Here is a 19,870-nt window from a genome sequence, read left to right on the forward strand (position 1 = left end):
ATTTGAGGAAGTAATTGCCTCGTCCGGCTCTATGTAATTGACTGTCATGCCTTTTTAATCCCGGTCGGCCCACGTTAAACCTACCTATTGGATAATGATTAAATTCCGGAGGTTAAGCAAAAGATAAATTTGAAGAAAAAAGAATAACAAATACATTACTTTTGTTGACTTTCGTTTAGTACAAAATTACCTTTCACTTTACTAACATCAGGTCAGTGTCTAAACGACTGAGGATTGTGAGACATAGGCGTTTTATAGTGAACTAACTAGTGAAATAATAATGGACAAGTATAGTGTTGTATTTAATTTCGGTATATTTATTTTTCTTGGATTTGCTTTCTATTGTAAGTATTATTAATGAAAAGGATAACAAGTTTCATTTAAGAAAAAATAAAAGTTCGGAATGAATGAATACTTTATTCGTATAAAACAACATTTAAAGAGAACAAATGCATAACGACAATTTACAAATACGTATTGCATGTATGAATTAAATATATATTAAACAATATAAAGTTTCGAACACGGGGGAACGACCTTCTCTTGGATGTTTTGATGGCATCGTTTGACGGAAAAACTTGTTCAGATTGGTAAATGTTTACATATATTGTGATGACAAAATTTGGAAAACATATTTTTCTATGATTATCAAAAAATAACTGCATTACAATAAAAGAATATTTGTCACCGTTGTCAAGATATCAATCGAGTCACAGAGAGAGCACACCCTTAGTTGCTTGGCAAATTGCGCCATCTTCCGGTTTCGACATGCAATCGTGACTTCCTTCTCTAAATTTACAAAGGGCGTACATGTATATGATATAGTGAAAACTCTGAAATAGATTTTTTTTTCGCTATATCATTTTTCTATGTTTAGTGGGTCGTGAAATTTGGGTCAAATCTCCAGTTTGGCATTAAAATTAAAAAGATCATATCATAGGGCACGTATGTACTGAATTTTAAGTTTATTGAACTTCAACTTCAACTTCATCAAAAACTACCTTGAACAAAAATTTTAACCTGAAGCGGGTAAGACGAACAGAAGGACGAACGAGCGGAATGCACAGACTGGTTCATTCCTACTATTCCCACTTTTTATAAAATTTCAGATTCAGATTTCTTATAAAACCAAGTTAATGGTACAAAGAAAGATATTTTTACATATAATAGCATACAGATTTTGCGCATGACAAGTTTGCACAAAACGAGCAACAAGAATGAGAGATTGATGATCAACCTGGAGAACAAACTTCTATATTGATAATTCTAATTAATTTACAAATTTGAATATTTTATTAAATAAATAAAGTGCTGAATTTCAAAACATTTACTCGGTTTACATAGTAAGGTTTAAGCAAAGCTCTTCTACTTTGTTAGAGCTGTACAGTTTAGAATATAGTGAAATTCATCACCTATCTCTTGAGAGTTACAAAATACACAGTACCTTTCCTGTCTAATAATTCAATGCCATCTACCGCTTTCTATAGGTAACCGATGATTTCCAGATCTAAACCTACATAGGTTGGTCCCCTCCGTAAAACATTCAGTATGCCTATGGTCGGTGGTTTTCTCTGGCTTCTTCCACTAATAACAAAATACCACCCAGATAGAGTCCATAGCATTAAAAGTGACAATAATCACCAACTACTAAACAGCCATATAGCAATGATCGCTCCAATGGTACATACAATTTCTTTTACTTGGTATTCTCTATTATTTTTTTTTACGTGAATGTTCCAGCATGATGTTACAACTTATAATGATTCGAAAACTTATTTTATCAAGCTTCTGCAACCTGGCATTACTGTTATGAGTGCAGTCATTCTACAAACTGGCCCGTGGAAAGCTGTATCCATCCTACTGATAGAAATTCGGCTAAGAATTGTTCAGCTGGATATTGCTATAGTAACATAGTGTATGATAAAAGTAAGTGAGTACATTTAAAGTAATGAAAACACACCCATTTAGTAAAGTGTTCAATCAAGGAGAAATAATTTAGGTTTTTTAGGTGTTTTTTTTTTTTTTTAGATTACTTACAAAAAAAATGAAAAGTGCTATTTACTTTCCCTAGTTTCTTATTGAGATGATATCGTATGCCCTATAGATACCATGATCTACGAAATAATTTTCATAACAATTATTCAGTTGAAACAGACTCTTGGCCGTTGGATATATTAAATGACGGATGCGATGCGAATTCATTTCTATCAATTATTTCAATTATGCTTAATGCTGATCTTTCGAGACAGTCATCTGAAGTGAAGACCCATGACAAATAAAAACAAGAATGTGTCCCCAATACACGAATGGCCACTCGCACTTTCATTTTCTATGTTCAGTGGACCGTGAAATTGGGGTAAAAACTCTAATTTGGCATTAAAATTAGAAAGATTATATCATAGGGAACATGTGTACTAAGTTTCAAGTCGATTGGACTTCAACTTCATCAAAAACTACCTTGACCAAAAACTTTAACCTGAAGCGGGACAGACGGACGGACGGACAGACGGACGAACGAACGATACGACGAACGAACGAACGGACGGACGAACGAACGAACGGACGAACGGACGCACAGACCAGAAAACATAATGCCCCTCTACTATTGTAGGTGGGGCATAACAATTTGTAAATGCTGACATTGCCATTCCTTCGTATAATTTATTCCACCATTGTCAATGTATGGCAACATCTCCTTATAAAGACTATTACAGTCAACTCCAAAGCAATAAAAACATTTTATTTCTATTGTCTAACCATAAAAGACAGATTCAACTAATTTCTGGCAAAACCCAAAACTCCTCTACAGAAACATTCAAGAAATGCGCTCATTAATTATTTGCAACTTGATACATACTCTCACAAAAAATAGACATGCAATAATATGACTATCTTGATAAATGAAAAAAAAAAAAGAAAACATGAAATATATATAAAAAAAGAAAAATCTTTAATGTAAAATCAAATGAAAAAATGTAAAAATTGATAATATGAATAATACATTTCTAAACGATTAATAAAAAAAGAACAGTAAAAATGCTAAAGATAAATGCTTATTTTGATAAAACTTATTAAATTCGGAAATGTTTACCATGCATGCGACGGATGTAAGTTGGTGATTTTCTGTATCCGAGGGACTCATTTTTATGATATGAAAAAAGATATATGTAAAGAATAATGTTTAAAAATTGTATTTTGGCATGTCATTCAAATATGAAAAAAGAACAACATCGAAAAATGTACTCATAACATAAGATTTTAAGAAAGTAAAGAAAGTAATTGGTCAACTTATAACCTAAACTAAATGAGACTAATCACGGAATGTGTACTTACTACATCAACATGACGGTAGAAGAAGTATCTACCTACACTTCCAGAGCACACGAAATCATCCCGAAGATGATAGAGTTCGAGTTGTTCAGTATTTTGATTTTTTTGTGAACTTGTTTGTCTTTTCGTAGTCTTTTAATTTTTGGCAATGTTTTCGGTTTCTCTTGATTCATGAGTTTTTAGTGTCCCCTTTGTATCTGTAACTTTCTTGTTGTATCTTATTCAGTAAAATATTCAATACATATTGTGTGAAACCTATGTGTCTTTGATAGAATGGTTACCTCAAACATGAAAACATTTTATTTTTAGAAAACAAATCCATTACTTCGATGCTTAGAAGATGTATGAACAAGCATGTAGAAGGAAGATGTGATACAGATTCAAAACAAATTGTTTGTTCTCGGACGTGCCAAGAAAATTATTGCAATAGTAAAACCAATCTTTTGTCAAATACAGGTTACACGCAGGATAAACCAGGTAATTTAAACTTGCCAACAATGTGATATCTTGCAAATAATAGTCTTAATGTGTTCTGAGTAATTTCTTCCGAACAATAAACTTCTCAGAACAGTTCACCGACTGCTTATAAAAACAAGAAGATGAGGTATAATTGCCAATGAGACAACTCACTACCAGAGATCAAATGACATAGAAGTTAGCAACTATAGGTTATTGTAAGTCCGATTTAGCTTTATTTTTTTTTTTATAAAAAGATGTAGTATGATTGCCAATGAAAAAAGGAGAAGGTCCAGTAAGACCCTTTTTTGGCCCCAATAAATGGCAGTTTTACAAAAACTTTAAACTATTTATTGAAAGGAGAAATACTTCTGTTACATGAATATTGGTTGTTTTTGACAATACAATGCACAAATAGCGGGTACCAGCATCATTAAGTCACACTAAATTACTAAAATCTTCACAATTTTAGCATTTGAGTTAAAGATAAAACGGTTTCTGACTTAAATGGAAGTGATCCCATTTGTGTTAATTCTTAATATTTAAATGTAATGTAAGTTGTATTTGATTATCATACATAACATACATAAAAGTTGAGAGTTAGCCCGGATGCGGCCACTTTCATTTTTGACAAAAACCATCTGAAAAGGTACATATTATGGAAATTTGATAGACTTGTGACAGGAACGCACATATTTTGGCAAGTTTAAACATGCTAGCGGACGCCTATCCATCCCCTTAAATTTAACAGTGATGTAACAAGGCAACTTTAAAAAGCAGTTGATAAAATCTTAATCATTAACAACTTTAAAAAAAAACTATGTATTTATGACTAAAATGTCCATAAATGAGATAAACATGAAGAATGTATTGTAGGACTGTGAATGTATCGCGATAATATTTAGTTGGGATTTAATTTGTTGATAGCAAATTCATAATTTATACCGATAAAAGCAATATTCAAAGATCTAGCATGGGTGTTCAACTGGTAACCTTTTAAACTTATCTAAGAATTTTCATAGTTAAGCTTCAATTTGAGCGTCTTTGTTTTCTAAATCACTTCAAATCTTTAATATAAACAAATTGAATCGAATGAGGTAGACACGTAAGTGTTTAAAAAGTGTCCAATATTTTTCATCAGATGAACCTGAAATTTGGGCCATATTCGGCCCTTCCCATTAATCCACAATATACCAAATGACGTAAAAATAAGCAACTTTAGGTCACCTTAAGACCTTTAACAATAAGTAGAACACCGTATCGCATAGAATTCTATACAAGCCCTCTAAATAACAATTGTAAAACAAATCAAGCAAGAATATTAATGCCCTAATTCATGTACAAATCAATTAACGAAAAATAATAAATATTATATACAAAAGCAAAAAATAAAATAAAAAAAATACTGAACTCCGAGGAAAATTCAATCGTAAAGTCCCTAATCAAATGGCAAAATCAAATGACAAAACACATCAAACGAATGGACAACAACTGTCATATTCCTGGATTGGTACAGGCATTTTTAAATGTAGAAAATGGTGGATTGAACCTGGTTTTATAGCGCTAAACCTCTCACTTATATGACAGTCGCATCATATTCCGTTATATTTGCAACGATGCATGAACAAAAGCGACATAATAAACAAAAGTCAAAATATGGGTACAGCAGTCAACACTGTGTTACAATCTCATCAAAAGCATCTATCAAATTGAAAAACACATTCATTGCTTCGTGACAACCACTGAAATACAGGGGCCTGGTTTTCGAAAGTATCATATGACTAAGACATGTCTTATGATGGTCTTAGGACATGTCATAGTCGTAAGATATGTTTTCGAAAGTGTCCCAAGTTACGATTTGTCATAACTTTTGTCGTAAACTTAAGACCCCTCGCGACATGACTTATGATTGTCTTATAATTGTCAACTAAAATTTTAATTACTTTTAATCTATAATTTCATATTGATTGCAATAAAAATATTTGTTGTGTTTCTCAGTTAGCTAAATAGTAAAGATTTTATTTTTCTCAACTACGTGAATTAATAGTTGAATCTCCTGTGGCCTACAATTTGGAATTCTTTTCTAACTCATGGTTTTGTATAATAAATATACATATTAATCATAGTATAGTTAATAGTACTTAACGTATGTGCACGGGCATTTCGTTAAGCGGGTACTCGATGTACCGAATCTAACAAGCATTCACAGTTAAATAAAAATGCATGTATGATAATACACGAAAGCGAAGTTCAAGATTTATTATATAAACTTAATTTAAACAAATTATCAACGCATATTTCAATTCCTTTTTGTATAAAATTTCATGTTCATTATTATGAAAAATATAAAATATTTGTAAATATTAAGAATTGTAATAATTGATATGTTCATACTTTTCATTTTAATTTTTATATTAATCACTTTCTAATCATTTTTCAAAATAATATAAAATAATGTTCACTTATGACACTCATAAGAGCATCATAGCTATGCCTCTCTTAAGACAGCTTTGATTTACATCCTATGACATATCATATGATAGTCATAAGATGATCATAAAATATGTCCTAAGATATATCTTATGACATATCTTATGGTACTTTCGAAAACCAGGCCCCAGACTCTTAATTTGTCACAGGAACGCACATATTTTGGCCAGTTTAAACATGCTAGCGGATACCTATCCATCCCCTAAAATTTAATAGTGATGTAACAAGGCAACTATAAAAAGCAGTTGATAAAATCTTAATCATTAACAACTTTAAAAAAAACTATGTATTTATGACTAAAATGTCCATAAATGAGATAAACATGAGCTTGTGCAATACCAAAATATAGGTATCGATAGTATTGTAGGACTGTGAATGTATCGCGATAATATTTAGTTGGGGTTTAATTCGTTGATAGCAAATTCATAATTTATACCGATAAAAGCAATATTCAAAGATCTAGCTAGGGTGTTCAACTGGTAACCTTTTAAACTTATCTAAGGTAACGATACGTTTACCCTGATTGAACTGAATTCATGAGCTCGTTTACAAATCTCTGTACAAAATCGGGGTTTTATCCTCCAACGTAATAATTTTTCTACAGGTGCGGTCAAACTTCCAAACACAATCTTTGTATTTATGAAGAATGTGTAAAGGTTTTAAGTAATGTGTGTATTTTTTACTGTTTTAAGTCTCGGGATCGAAGCATTTTGGTCCAATACATTAAAGATACATCATGTGTCTAAAAGCAGACTATAACCGTTACTATCACAACATTTTTTAATTGAATACTTCTGTTGTGTATTTATTAACCGCTGATAACTACAGACTCAGAACATAGATGTAGACATGGATATGTAAATTATCTTCACCTCCACATTTAATACTTATTTATCACTGTAGTAACTTGGAATTTTCATCATTACTTAATCTTTCAGCACAATATCAAAAATACATTTACAATAAGCATAAATTCAATAGATTGTCAAAATGTCATTTGATGGTTTTTTTTTTACGTTTTGCAAGGTAATTTGGTTTATACAGGAATCCATTTAGGGAAAACAGGTATTTTCGTTTATTAATGTGTTAAGCTCAAAGACATAAAATAAGATATTGATTTAGGAAAACCTATGTTTTTCCAAATAAAGCTAAGCTATTTCTGTTGTCTAAATTAAAGCGCGCATCTTGGCATACTTTTTTTTTTCATTTTGCATGGGGTATTATCGATCTCTCTTTCTTCACTCACTGCATCAAGATCAGTAGCAAAATAAAAACCAACAAACTCCTGACTTGGTAAAGGCGTTTCCTTAGGTAGAAAACTGTGGATTTAACCTGGTTTAATAGCTAGCTAAACCTCTCACTTGTATGACAGTCTCATAGATATATGGAAAACAATGAGTGAGCAAAATAATAAACACGAAAATTATAGATGAAAGTGTAGAGAATTGGGGTACAGCAGTCAATTTTGTGTTATAATTCTAATCACTATATATCGTTTAAATGAAAACTAGTAATAGCTGCAAGCACTGTAATACCGAATAAGTTAGAAAATGTATATCCCATATGCAGGTGAAGTTGGTATATTGATGGTAAGGTGGGAAACATTTATAATTTAAAATTTAAAATCGTCTCGTTTGTAATAGATTCTGGAACTCAGATGACCGCTTATGTTAAATTTGAGATGTGAGTCTAGAAATGAGGCGATTAATGCCGTGTCTGTTGTTTCTTCAGTTTCTAGTTCTGGTAGATATATAAATGTAACCCAATTAAAAAAGGGATTGTCAATGGAAAAAATATCATCAATATATCTGAATGTGAAATTAAACAATATAGCTTCATTGATCTCTTTGATTTTTCGATTGTTGTCTGAATATTGCCAAATTTTCATCTTCAAAATTTGGCATCAAATGAACTAATTTTCCAGATTAATTAGTTAAAAAGACCCTTACATCACATAGAACTCTTTTTTTTTGGGGGGGGGGGGGGATCAATTTATTTGTTAGCTCGAAGTTCGTTCATCAAAATTTCAGTTTTGCCATCCTTTGACATTTATGATACAAAAACATGCATCCACTGTATCCGACACCCTAGACCACTCGACCACTTTGGCTTCACTAAAATAAAGCTTCCGGTGGCCGGTGGTTACCTTTCCTCGTCAGTTTTTATCTAGCGTCGGATACAGTGCAGGCGATTTGGTGTCATGATATCTCAGTAGCATGAGTTCGAATCCCAGCGAGGAAAGAACAAAAAAAATGCGAAAGCAAATTTACAGATCTAACATTGTTGGGTTGATGTATAGACGAGTTGTATAAACAGAATGTACACAGCCATGTATCACCATCACTGCTGGTGATCCGATGGATAAATCTGTTGTAGAGTTGTCACTGGTTCAGACGTACTTATATATATATATAACGGCCGTTTCGATGTTTAAATATGCAGACTCTGTTGTAACTACTCTACCGTTGTCAAATTTGAAATATTTACAAATTTAGATCGTTCAGTGCTGTTTATTTGGAATTCTTATTGACGCAATCGTTCTTGTAACATCATAACTGTCGTCACCGTTAACGCTTTAGAATTGTGCTAGTTCATATCGCACATTATTAATTTTATTTAAAGCATATATTTGAACTCTGTTGTAATAAGTCATATAACCTATGTCGTGTTTAACAAATATTTAGAATTGTGCAAGCGTCTTACCTGATGTTCGGTTTGACTTTTTTATTGTATAAACTTCAAGATTGTTATAGTTTTATCTAAGTAGACTGGTATATGATTCATTCAACATCACAATCATATTTACTGATGAAGGATATCTGTTATCCGAAATATTTATAAATAATTACATTTATAGTTCCTTTTTTTGTTATTGGTGTTGTTGTGTACACTTTTTAGGCGTTTATATATATATGAATGAATGAATAAATAATTTATTAAAGTGCAACCTGAATTGCCATTATATAATACATATGATATGAACATTGTTATTTTCAGCCAGCCTTATAGGCTTACGAAGCACTGTCATTTTAAAACATTATTATACATGTATAGCTACATTTGATTTGATATAAAATATTAAGTTAAGTTTTTATATATATATATATAAGTGCCTATAAATAGCAGCACAGGACACACAAATCTATGGGAGTGTGGATTAATCAGTACAGAGATTAATTCAATTACACAAATAAAATTATAGATTGCCTAACAATGTAAATTTAACACACCATTTAGTATGTAAATATAAGAATGTTTAAAATATTTACAAAATGATGAAAATAAACGCAATATTTCGCTAGACCAACTAGCTTTATCAAGCGTGCATCTATCCAGGTGAAATCGGATGTAGATGATAAGAAACTTTTGCAGCTCAACGTATGTGTTGCACTTAGCTGCCTTGAAAATAAGAAAATTTTGCAGCTCAATGTCTATATTGAACTTGAATTTAGCTGCCTTGAAAATAATAAAATTTTGCAGCTCAATGTATATGTTGCACTTGGATTTAGCTGCCTTGAAAATACATAATTGGTAGTTGAAGTAAGCAACGTCCATTGACCAATATTACGGGATAAAAAGGACGATGCTTTGTTTTAAATTATTCTTTATCTTTCCTGTATCTTTTCTCGTCTTTTTCGTTAAGACCATCAGGTTCTAAAGTGTGGAGTTGGTGGATCCAAAAGTTTTCTCTTCTCCTTCTCGCCGTGGTGTCCCACTCGGTGTTGACTTCTATAATTTGGAAAGTAACATTATCAAAAGGATGTTTCGTTGAACGAAGATGTCTTGTGAGAGGACAGTTTTTGTTGGTTTTGTACGATGAACGATGGTTATTGAGCCGAATGTTAAATTTGTCCATTGTTTCTCCCACATACTGAATGCCGCAAGTGTCACATGTTAATATATAAATTGAGTTCTCCGTTTTACAGTTGGAATTAGAGTAGATGGTATAATTTTGTTTAGTAACGGAGCTGATGAAAGAACTGCTTGTGTTGGCAGCTTTACAACACAAACAATTCCTTCGACCACATTGTCTGTAGCAACCGGGCGATGGAGTAGGCTGCTTTGCTAATACAGATGTCACTAATTTGTCACGGATGTTTTTAGGTCTTCTGAAGGCCACGACTGGTGGTGATGAAAATACTTTTTTTAGATTTAAATCATTTTCTATAATTTTCCAATGCTTCTGAACAATGGATGACACATTTTTAAAATCAGGATGGTAAGTGAGTACAAGGGTGTTCTGTTAGCTGCTTTATTCTTATCTTTGTACTCAAGATACTCAGAAGTTCTTGGCGACTAGTTCTGTTTGCTCTTTAGAAAGCGCTATCAATGATGCTGTATTGTATCCTCGAACAACTAGATGTTTACGAAGTTGTCCAAGTCTAGCATTTTTCGTATTTTCAGTAGAGCATATTCTCTTGATTTGCAATGCCTGGCTGAATAGGATACCACGGGAGCAGTGTTTAGGATGGCAACTTTTAGGAGAAAGGAATTGATGTTTGTCCGTTTGTTTGGTATGAAGGTCCGTTATAATGGTTCCGTTCTTGATGTAACTCGTAGTATCGAGGAAGTTTATTTTCTCCATAGATGATTCATATGTAAATTTTATTGAATGGTGGAAAGAGTTACAGTGTTCTAGAAATTCATTAAGATGTTCTTGTGAATCTGTCCATTTGAAATCAATATCGTCAATGAATCGGAACCATGACAAGGGCTGATATGGAGCACTAGCCAAGAGGCGTTTTTAAAGTTGGCCTATAAATATGTTGGCATATGTAGACCATCATCTAAGACCTCATGTGAAAGAACTACCCTCATTCATTCAAGATACAACTGATTATCTAAAGAAAATGAAAAGCCTCAATCCTTTCCCAAGCAATACTATACTTGCATCCATGGACGTGTCTTCTTTATATACCAACATTCCACAAGACGAAGGAATAGCAGTGTGTGAAGAGGCATGGAACACTTGTAGTGAAAAAAATCCTCCTATTGAGTGCCTTGTTACACTTCTTAAACTAGTACTGGAGAATAACAACTTCTCTTTCAATGAAAAACACTATCTCCAGATAGACGGTACTAGTATGGGCACAAAAATGGCACCGTCATATGCCAACATATTTATGGGCCAACTTGAAAAACGCCTCTTGGCTAGTGCTCCATATCATCCCTTATCATGGTTCCGATTCATTGACGATATTGATTTCAAATGGACAGATTCACAAGAACATCTTAATGAATTTCTAGAACACTGTAACTCTTTCCACCATTCAATAAAATTTACATATGAATCATCTATGGAGAAAATAAACTTCCTCGATACTACGAGTTACATCAAGAACGGAACCATTATAACGGACCTTTATACCAAACAAACGGACAAACATCAATTCCTTTCTCCTAAAAGTTGCCATCCTAAACACTGCTCCCGTGGTATCCTATTCAGCCAGGCATTGCAAATCAAGAGAATATGCTCTACTGAAAATACGAAAAATGCTAGACTTGGACAACTTCGTAAACATCTAGTTGTTCGAGGATACAATACAGCATCATTGATAGCGCTTTCTAAAGAGCAAACAGAACTAGTCGCCAAGAACTTCTGAGTATCTTGAGTACAAAGATAAGAATAAAGCAGCTAACAGAACACCCTTGTACTCACTTACCATCCTGATTTTAAAAATGTGTCATCCATTGTTCAGAAGCATTGGAAAATTATAGAAAATGATTTAAATCTAAAAAAAGTATTTTCATCACCACCAGTCATGGCCTTCAGAAGACCTAAAAACATCCGTGACAAATTAGTGACATCTGTATTAGCAAAGCAGCCTACTCCATCGCCCGGTTGCTACAGACAATGTGGTCGAAGGAATTGTTTGTGTTGTAAAGCTGCCAACACAAGCAGTTCTTTCATCAGCTCCGTTACTAAACAAAGTTATACCATCTACTCTAATTCCAACTGTAAAACGGAGAACTCAATTTATATATTAACATGTGACACTTGTGGCATTCAGTATGTGGGAAAAACAATGGACAAATTTAACATTTGGCTCAATAACCATCGTTCATCGTACAAAACCAACAAAAACTGTCCTCTCACAAGACATCTTCGTTTAACGAAACATCCTTTTGATAATGTTACTTTCCAAATTATAGAAGTCAACACCGAGTGGGACACCACGGCGAGAAGGAGAAGAGAAAACTTTTGGATCCACCAACTCCACACTTTAGAACCTGATGGTCTTAACGAAAAAGACGAGAAAAGATACAGGAAAGATAAAGAATAATTTAAAACAAAGCATCGTCCTTTTTATCCCGTAATATTGGTCAATGGACGTTGCTTACTTCAACTACCAATTATGTATTTTCAAGGCAGCTAAATACAAGTGCAACATATACATTGAGCTGCAAAATTTTCTTATTTTCAAGGCAGCTAAATTCAAGTTCAACATAGACATTGAGCTGCAAAATTTTCTTATTTTCAAGGCAGCTAAGTGCAACACATACGTTGAGCTGCAAAAGTTTCTTATCATCTACATCCGATTTCACCTGGATAGATGCACGCTTGATAAAGCTAGTTGGTCTAGCGAAATATTGCGTTTATTTTCATCATTTTGTAAATATTTTAAACATTCTTATATTTACATACTAAATACTAGTAGTGTGTTAAATTTACATTGTTAGGCAATCTATATATATATATATATATATATATATATACTTTATTTATCCAGCTTCTGCTACCTGGAACTACTGTTACGAGTGCAGTCATTCTACAGATTCTCCCATGGAAAGTTGTATCCATCCTACTAATAAAAAATTTGCCAAGAATTGTTCGACTGGATTCTGCTACAGTAACATAGTGTATGATAAAAGTGAGTACATTTAAAGTAATGATCTTTTCCCAATAAAAAATCTATTTGATTTATGTTTAATAGCATGATGAAAGAAATATAGTTTAGGTTTCGTTTTTTTTACAGGGAAATTATAAAAATATATTTTTATCTATAGGACGAGATTTTTAAATAATATTTCATTTCTGCCGTATACAATTGTTACACATTTGTGCACCTCCTACGAGCTTTCTTACATCCTTACTCGAAATTTTAATACCAAAGTAAGTTCTTTTAAGTTGTAATGTTTACTTTAAAACATAATGATTAGTGCCATTCACTTTCCCTATATTATTACCGTTATGGTTACCTAGTTGATACCGTAGTTTACGAAATAATTTCGTTACAATAACTTTTAAATCAACGGACTATTGATTGATAGATCAAATGACGGATACAAATTCATAGATATAGGAAGATGTGGTGTGAGTGCCAATGAGACAACTCTCCATCCAAATAACAATTCATAAAAGTAAATCATTATAGGTCAAGGTACGACCTTCAACATGGAGCCTTCGCTCACACCGAACAGCAAGCTATAAAGGGCCCCAAAAATTACTAGTGTAAAACCATTCAAACGGGAAAACCAACGGTCTAATCTATATAAAAACGAGAAACGAGAAACACGTATGAACTATCATGTCTTTCACTTATTTCAAGGATGCTTAAATTGAGAGTTAATGATGATCATTCGAGCTTCACCCCTAATGTGACCTATCGAATTAGACCGGATCGGCTTAACCTCCCGGGGCACCTGAGACACCTGAAGATTTTTTGGTAAGGTTCGTGTTGCTCGGTCTTTAGTTTCCTATGTTGTGTTTTGTATACTGTTGTTTGTCTGTGTGTCTCTCTTTTTAAGTATAGACCTGGAACAAACATAAAATAGTGAATAAAAATGAAATGATTGTAATTTTTTCGTATAATTTATTACATGAGAGTCATTCTCGGCACTGTGTGTAGATCTTTCCATTAAGTCTCCTACATTTATAAAGACAGCCACACCTTTTCGTTCTTTTGTCAAACCTATACAGGCTGGAACAATAATGATTTTGCATAACCAAAAAAAAGTATACATAAACCTTCAAAACGATGAGATATTTGATATTTACTAACAACGATAAACAGGCAATGATTTGCTTACTGTAAACCAACTTATTTTCGTGGATACTTTATTTCGCGTTTTACCAATTCTAGTCCATTTCGCGCCTTTTAAAATTCGCGATTTTCTTATTTACTTGATGTAGATTAATAACGATTTACTTATTCGCGACAATTTATAATCGCGTTATTTTTCTCCTCGCGAAAGTCGCGAAAATAAGTTGGTTTACAGTATTTTAAAACGTTATTTAAAAACAAAATAAAATAATTTGAAATTTCTATTTTTATGTTAAAAAAAATATGGTAAAAATTGGTAATATAAGTTATATAGAACTAATATAGGCTCTTCAACTTCGTACTTTATTTGGTCTTTTTATAACTTTTTTTTGGATTCGAGCGTAACCCATGAGTCTTTTATAGTCGAAAAGCGCATCTGGCGTAAATACAAAATTTAATCCTGGTATCTATGATGAGTTTATTTACATAATGATAGAATAAAAGTATAACATTTTAAAAATACAGCCATTAATTCGTGCAATCAGTTCATATAAAATAAGCCAATACTAGTAACCAAACAGATTTGCAAATACTATTTGTAACGTCGTGAATGTGAACTTGCCCATCTTGTTCAAAACACAAAAATATACTTAAAATCAAATAGAGATTACAGCGGGGACTCAACACAAAATATTTCAGAACAATCATTGATGATGAACAGTATACAAGATGCATCCATCACGTCAACATCAGGATCAAGCATTATGTAACTCACCATCTTTCAATTCAACATATTTCAGTACCGATACACTGCCGGATCATTATATCACCACCAACACCAACTAAACATAAACCAACCAGCAAGAAACCGTTAAGGGAATACGATACAGTTTTGATCCCGTATTTACATTTTGATAAAAATTTCCATATAGACTATTTTTTACCTGATTAAATCAAATATGTAATAAAATATATACCTTCATGTGCTACTTTTTTTTAGTAAAATGAGGTCAAAATTTTGTATATTTGCTCAAAATTCGGATTTGTGGCCGTATTTTCCCTTTCGAAAGAAAGACATAACTTTTTTTTGTCAAACTGTTTTTTGTTAAATAATTTGTAATTTCTGTATTTTTTAAGCATCCTAAAAAAAATCCTTTTTTTATTCTGAGATAACTCATATTTATCAAAAGTTCATGAATGTAGAAAAAAACATCATTTTTTGCTGTATATTTATCAAATTTAAAAAAATTGCACTATTTACGTTTTCATGAAAATTGGCACACATAATCTTCTCGCGTAATCAAATCAAATGACATTTAAAAAAAAGGGGGTACATGACATTACATGAACTCGTTTTCAAGTTAAATAAGTTTGATTGATAAAAATCAGTCGAAAACTGAATCTTTTCCCGATAACTCATAGTTTGACGTCGCGAAAATAACAATTTACGTTAGCAACGTCATAAACTCCCATGTAACTGTATCGTATGACCTTAATGTCCCCCCTGTAACACGTTGCGGGGGATATATAATTACCGTGCGGCCGTACGTCCTTCTGGTCTTCTTAGCGCTCCCACGTGTAGAATCGTTGCCAATATTTAAGAAATTTATAACATAAGTTAATAACCAGTAATGTCTTGGACGAATTTGAAAACAGTGCCGACTTTTTTTTATAAAGTGTTCTGTCCCTTGTAAACATTATTGAAAATGGCATCATAAGCGTTCTTTTGTGACATCTTGCTTGATTTTATGAAACTCATTTCATGGAAAATTGCCTTGTGGGCACTCTCATGTATACAAATATTGCCAGAAATTTATAACATAGGGTAATGTCATCAATGTCTCGGACACATTTATTTCCCTTGTACCTTGGATAAATAAAACATGTGCAACGCTGGAAATTCGGACTCTTTTATCGAATCTCAACTTCCAGTGTCTAAGAAAAAAAGGTAAATTGCTGGAAGCAATTATTAAGTCATCTGAACCAGACATAATTATAGGCATGGCTAGCTTCCAACATCAGATCTTCCACTTCCTTTTAACATCTCATTCAGTAAAATTTTAAATATACTTAACAATTTGTTTTTTCTTCAGATACCGAATCCATTACTTCGTTATTCAGAAGATGTCAGATCAAGTATGTAGAAGGAGGTTGTAAAACAGATTCAAAACAAATTGTTTGTTCTCAGACGTGCCAAGAAGATTATTGCAATAGTAAATCAAATATTTTGCCTGCTGGTCAGTCAAATTCAGTTCACAAATCTAATTATTATTTGCCTTTAATCTTCTGTACTGTTTTCGTTTATGTTTTGGTATACTTATTTGAAAAATGAAAAATAAAATTTAATTATATTAGATAAAACAATAACAGGTAAATTGTCCTTAAAATTGCAAACGGGATACTTTAAGAATAGTAGTCTTAATGCGTTCAATTTTGAATTGCATCACATAGATCGCTGATTGCTTATCGGATTTAGCTTAACTTTGTATAAAGGTATGATTGTGCCAATGAGACAATCTCCATTTGAAACTAAATAAGGTAGAAGTTAGAGATATGTGTCGTCTTGCGGCTTTCAACAATAAGCAAAACACATGACGAAAAGCAATCCATTAAAGGCTCAAAATGACAAGTATAAATAAAGGCAACAGTAGTATACCGGTGTTCAAAAGTCATTAATCGATTGTGAAAACACAAATTCGGGTTACAAACCACAAAACAATTAAAATGAGATAAATATCGGTCAGGTCTGATATGCATAAAACACCTTAAGTTAAGATATCCAATCGTAATATCAATGTATTGAAGGACATGTAGACAAACCCCTCCATTCGTAACAAATCTTAACTTAAGTAGTTTTATGTATATAAGCTCTGACTCGTCTACAAAACAGTAAACAAAAACAATAAATACGATTCTAGTATATAGCAACAAACAATAACCACTTAATAACAGGCTTCTGACTTGGGACAGGAACATATAAAATGCAGCGGAGTAAGATGGCTCATAACCCTTATCCTAACCTGAGGCAGTGGCGTAACAGCACATTATAAGAACAAACTATAACAATCAGTTGAAAGGAGCTTGTTGATAAATATTCGGTATCTACTTCACAAATAATATACGATGGTCTTGAAGTATAGATTATGGGCACTGATGTTGTTTATCACCTTAATAACGTGTTCTATTATTCTTTTTTTTGTCTTTATGAATATTCCTTTAACTGATTAGTCTGCTTTTGGTTGTATCCATTTGACGTGGATATTTACATATACATCCTGTTGTTGTGTTATTGTTCTATGATAATTTTTGTATTCTTGTCTTTCATTTTTGTCAATTAGCTGTGTCTTTATGCCTTTTTGTGATTCTTTGTTACATATGATGTGTCTCTGTCCTTATACATCCCGTCATTTTGTTATTGTTCTAGTATAATCTCTGTATTCTTGTCTTTCATTTTTGCTATTACGCTTTGCCTATATGCCTTTTGTGTTTCTTTTTTGCATATGACGTGGCTCTGTACTTATACATCCCGTCATTTTGTTATTGTGTCTGTTTTGTTCACACATCGTTGTCAATATAAGGAATTGTATGCGACTGTTATACAACTAGCTATAAAACCAGGTTAAATCCACCATTTTCTTTATAAGAAAATGCCTGTACCCAGGGCCGTAACTAGCCTCTTCAAATAGTGAGGCAAAATATATCGGCGAGCGGAGCGAGGCGAAAAAATTTGGCCCCAGAAGCTCTGAGAAAACTAACGCAAACACGTGCATTCTGAGCGTTTCTCAGACTCTTTCTGACATTGAATTGCAATTAATTTTTAGCTTTTTTTTCGACAATATTCTGGTCTGAAAGCAAAAACATAGATTTATTGTATTTTAAGACTTGAAGGTTTTATGGTCAACATTAAAAGACCGATATGTAGGACAAAGCAAAATTCGTAATTCTCATAATCATTAATACCGGATCTGTCTGTCTGTTTTAGTTTTGTATTGTGCTTAAACTTTGGTGATATTTTTATGACTAGATTGAAATATAGTAACAGTGCAGTATTATGCTTTAAATACTAGTACTGCTTAAGTCGACACTAGTGTGGCGTAATCAATTCCATCTAAGATTTGATGGTCAGTTCTTAATCAGTTTAATGACCTTTCATCTTGTTTAATGTGACACTTTATACGATACATTAGTTGCACAGTTGAACTGCAATAGTTTATCCAAATAATCTAAGACCATTAATAAATGCCTTACACAAATTAAGAACATGTTTATAGCTCGATCTTGTGAGAAACTTTATGTATTGGTCAGATATGAGAGTAGTAGCTTGAAGTACCAAGTTGTATGTACGAACGTTAATTGGAAATTATGATTAAGAATATTTATTATACATGTACTGTTATATAAAGATTATATATATATGATTAAACATGTGAACATTAAATGGACTTCGTTATATAGACAGTACTAAGTGAGCTTACGGAGAAACTTTACAATAACTAGTTCCCTATGTAACGGGCAACATGGATTACGATCCCGGACACGTAGATCCGAAATAATGACATAGTTTCTAAAGCACACACAAGAAAGCCCCGTTATACTAGGGACACTTGACCCTGTTTTACGGTATAAATGGTTCTTTTATTGTTGAAGACCCTCCAGCAACTTTGACCAAATGATTGATCATTAGTATTTTTATGCATTGACTTTGTGTGCGATTAGGTTTCGTGCACATTTACTCCATATTCCTTTATTTTCTGTAAAAGGGTCTGAACATGACTTAATGCAAGTTTAACCCATCAATGGAAATGGTCATATGGCAATACATTATTGCTTTTTGTCAAATTGTTTGATACCGGAAAATTGGTGACCTTACTTTCATTTAAACCATGTCAGTTATCTATTATTATCAACCAAAAGTAGCCAGTTGTGAATTCTTTGATATCAAATTCAATTCTCCATGCAGAAACGACCATTTTTTTCTGTGTCTTGTATATTCTTAAAACATTTTCTCGCACAATATCTGGACATCGGTTGGCATGCAACATTGCAAAACCACACGTTTACAAATGAAAATCAACACTCAGACTATCGTCATAAAGTACGACAATAAATAAGCAAAAAACAAACCCGGGACACAGAAGTTCAAACAATAGACCATCAACTCTGAAAACTAAAAGTAAAAAAGAAACATGGATCACGAAAACATGCAGGTACGACACCAGATAGTGAAGAGAACTTGCTTCTTGTTAGACACTTTCCGTGAAAACAATTTGATATTAAGACAATCTTTTGTTTCCTTTTTTATTTTTTTTTTGAAATTTCTAACATGAGGCATTTGCCTCATTTGCCTCAATGTAGTTACGGCCCTGGTACCAAGCCAGGAATATGACAGTTGTTATCCATTCGTTTGATGTGTTTTAGCTTATAATTTTGCCATTTGATAAGGAACCTTCCTTTTTTAATTTTCCTCGGAGTTCAGTATTTTTGTGATTTTACTTTTATTATGACCTAATAAGGTGGTTAAGCGTTTATCGTCCGCAGATTTTCAAAAAGAAGCGTTCTACTTCGCAACGCTTTTTTCAAATCATCCATTAAAATTATAAAAAAGAGCA

The 19,870-nt window shown here is 32.7% G+C and overlaps 1 long non-coding RNA gene across 1 annotated transcript; it reads left to right on the top strand.

The window, feature by feature from the left end:
• The first annotated feature begins 201 nt into the window (after window positions 1–201).
• On the top strand, window positions 202–18,699 carry LOC143064664 (uncharacterized). Its single transcript, XR_012975301.1, has 5 exons — window positions 202–344; window positions 1,786–1,926; window positions 3,640–3,807; window positions 13,008–13,148; window positions 16,355–18,699. It is a non-coding gene; the product is annotated as an uncharacterized LOC143064664 (long non-coding RNA).
• Window positions 18,700–19,870: the final 1,171 nt, after the last annotated feature.

This window comes from Mytilus galloprovincialis, chromosome 2 (assembly GCF_965363235.1).
Source record: "Mytilus galloprovincialis chromosome 2, xbMytGall1.hap1.1, whole genome shotgun sequence".
NCBI classification, from domain to species: Eukaryota; Metazoa; Mollusca; class Bivalvia; order Mytilida; family Mytilidae; genus Mytilus; species Mytilus galloprovincialis.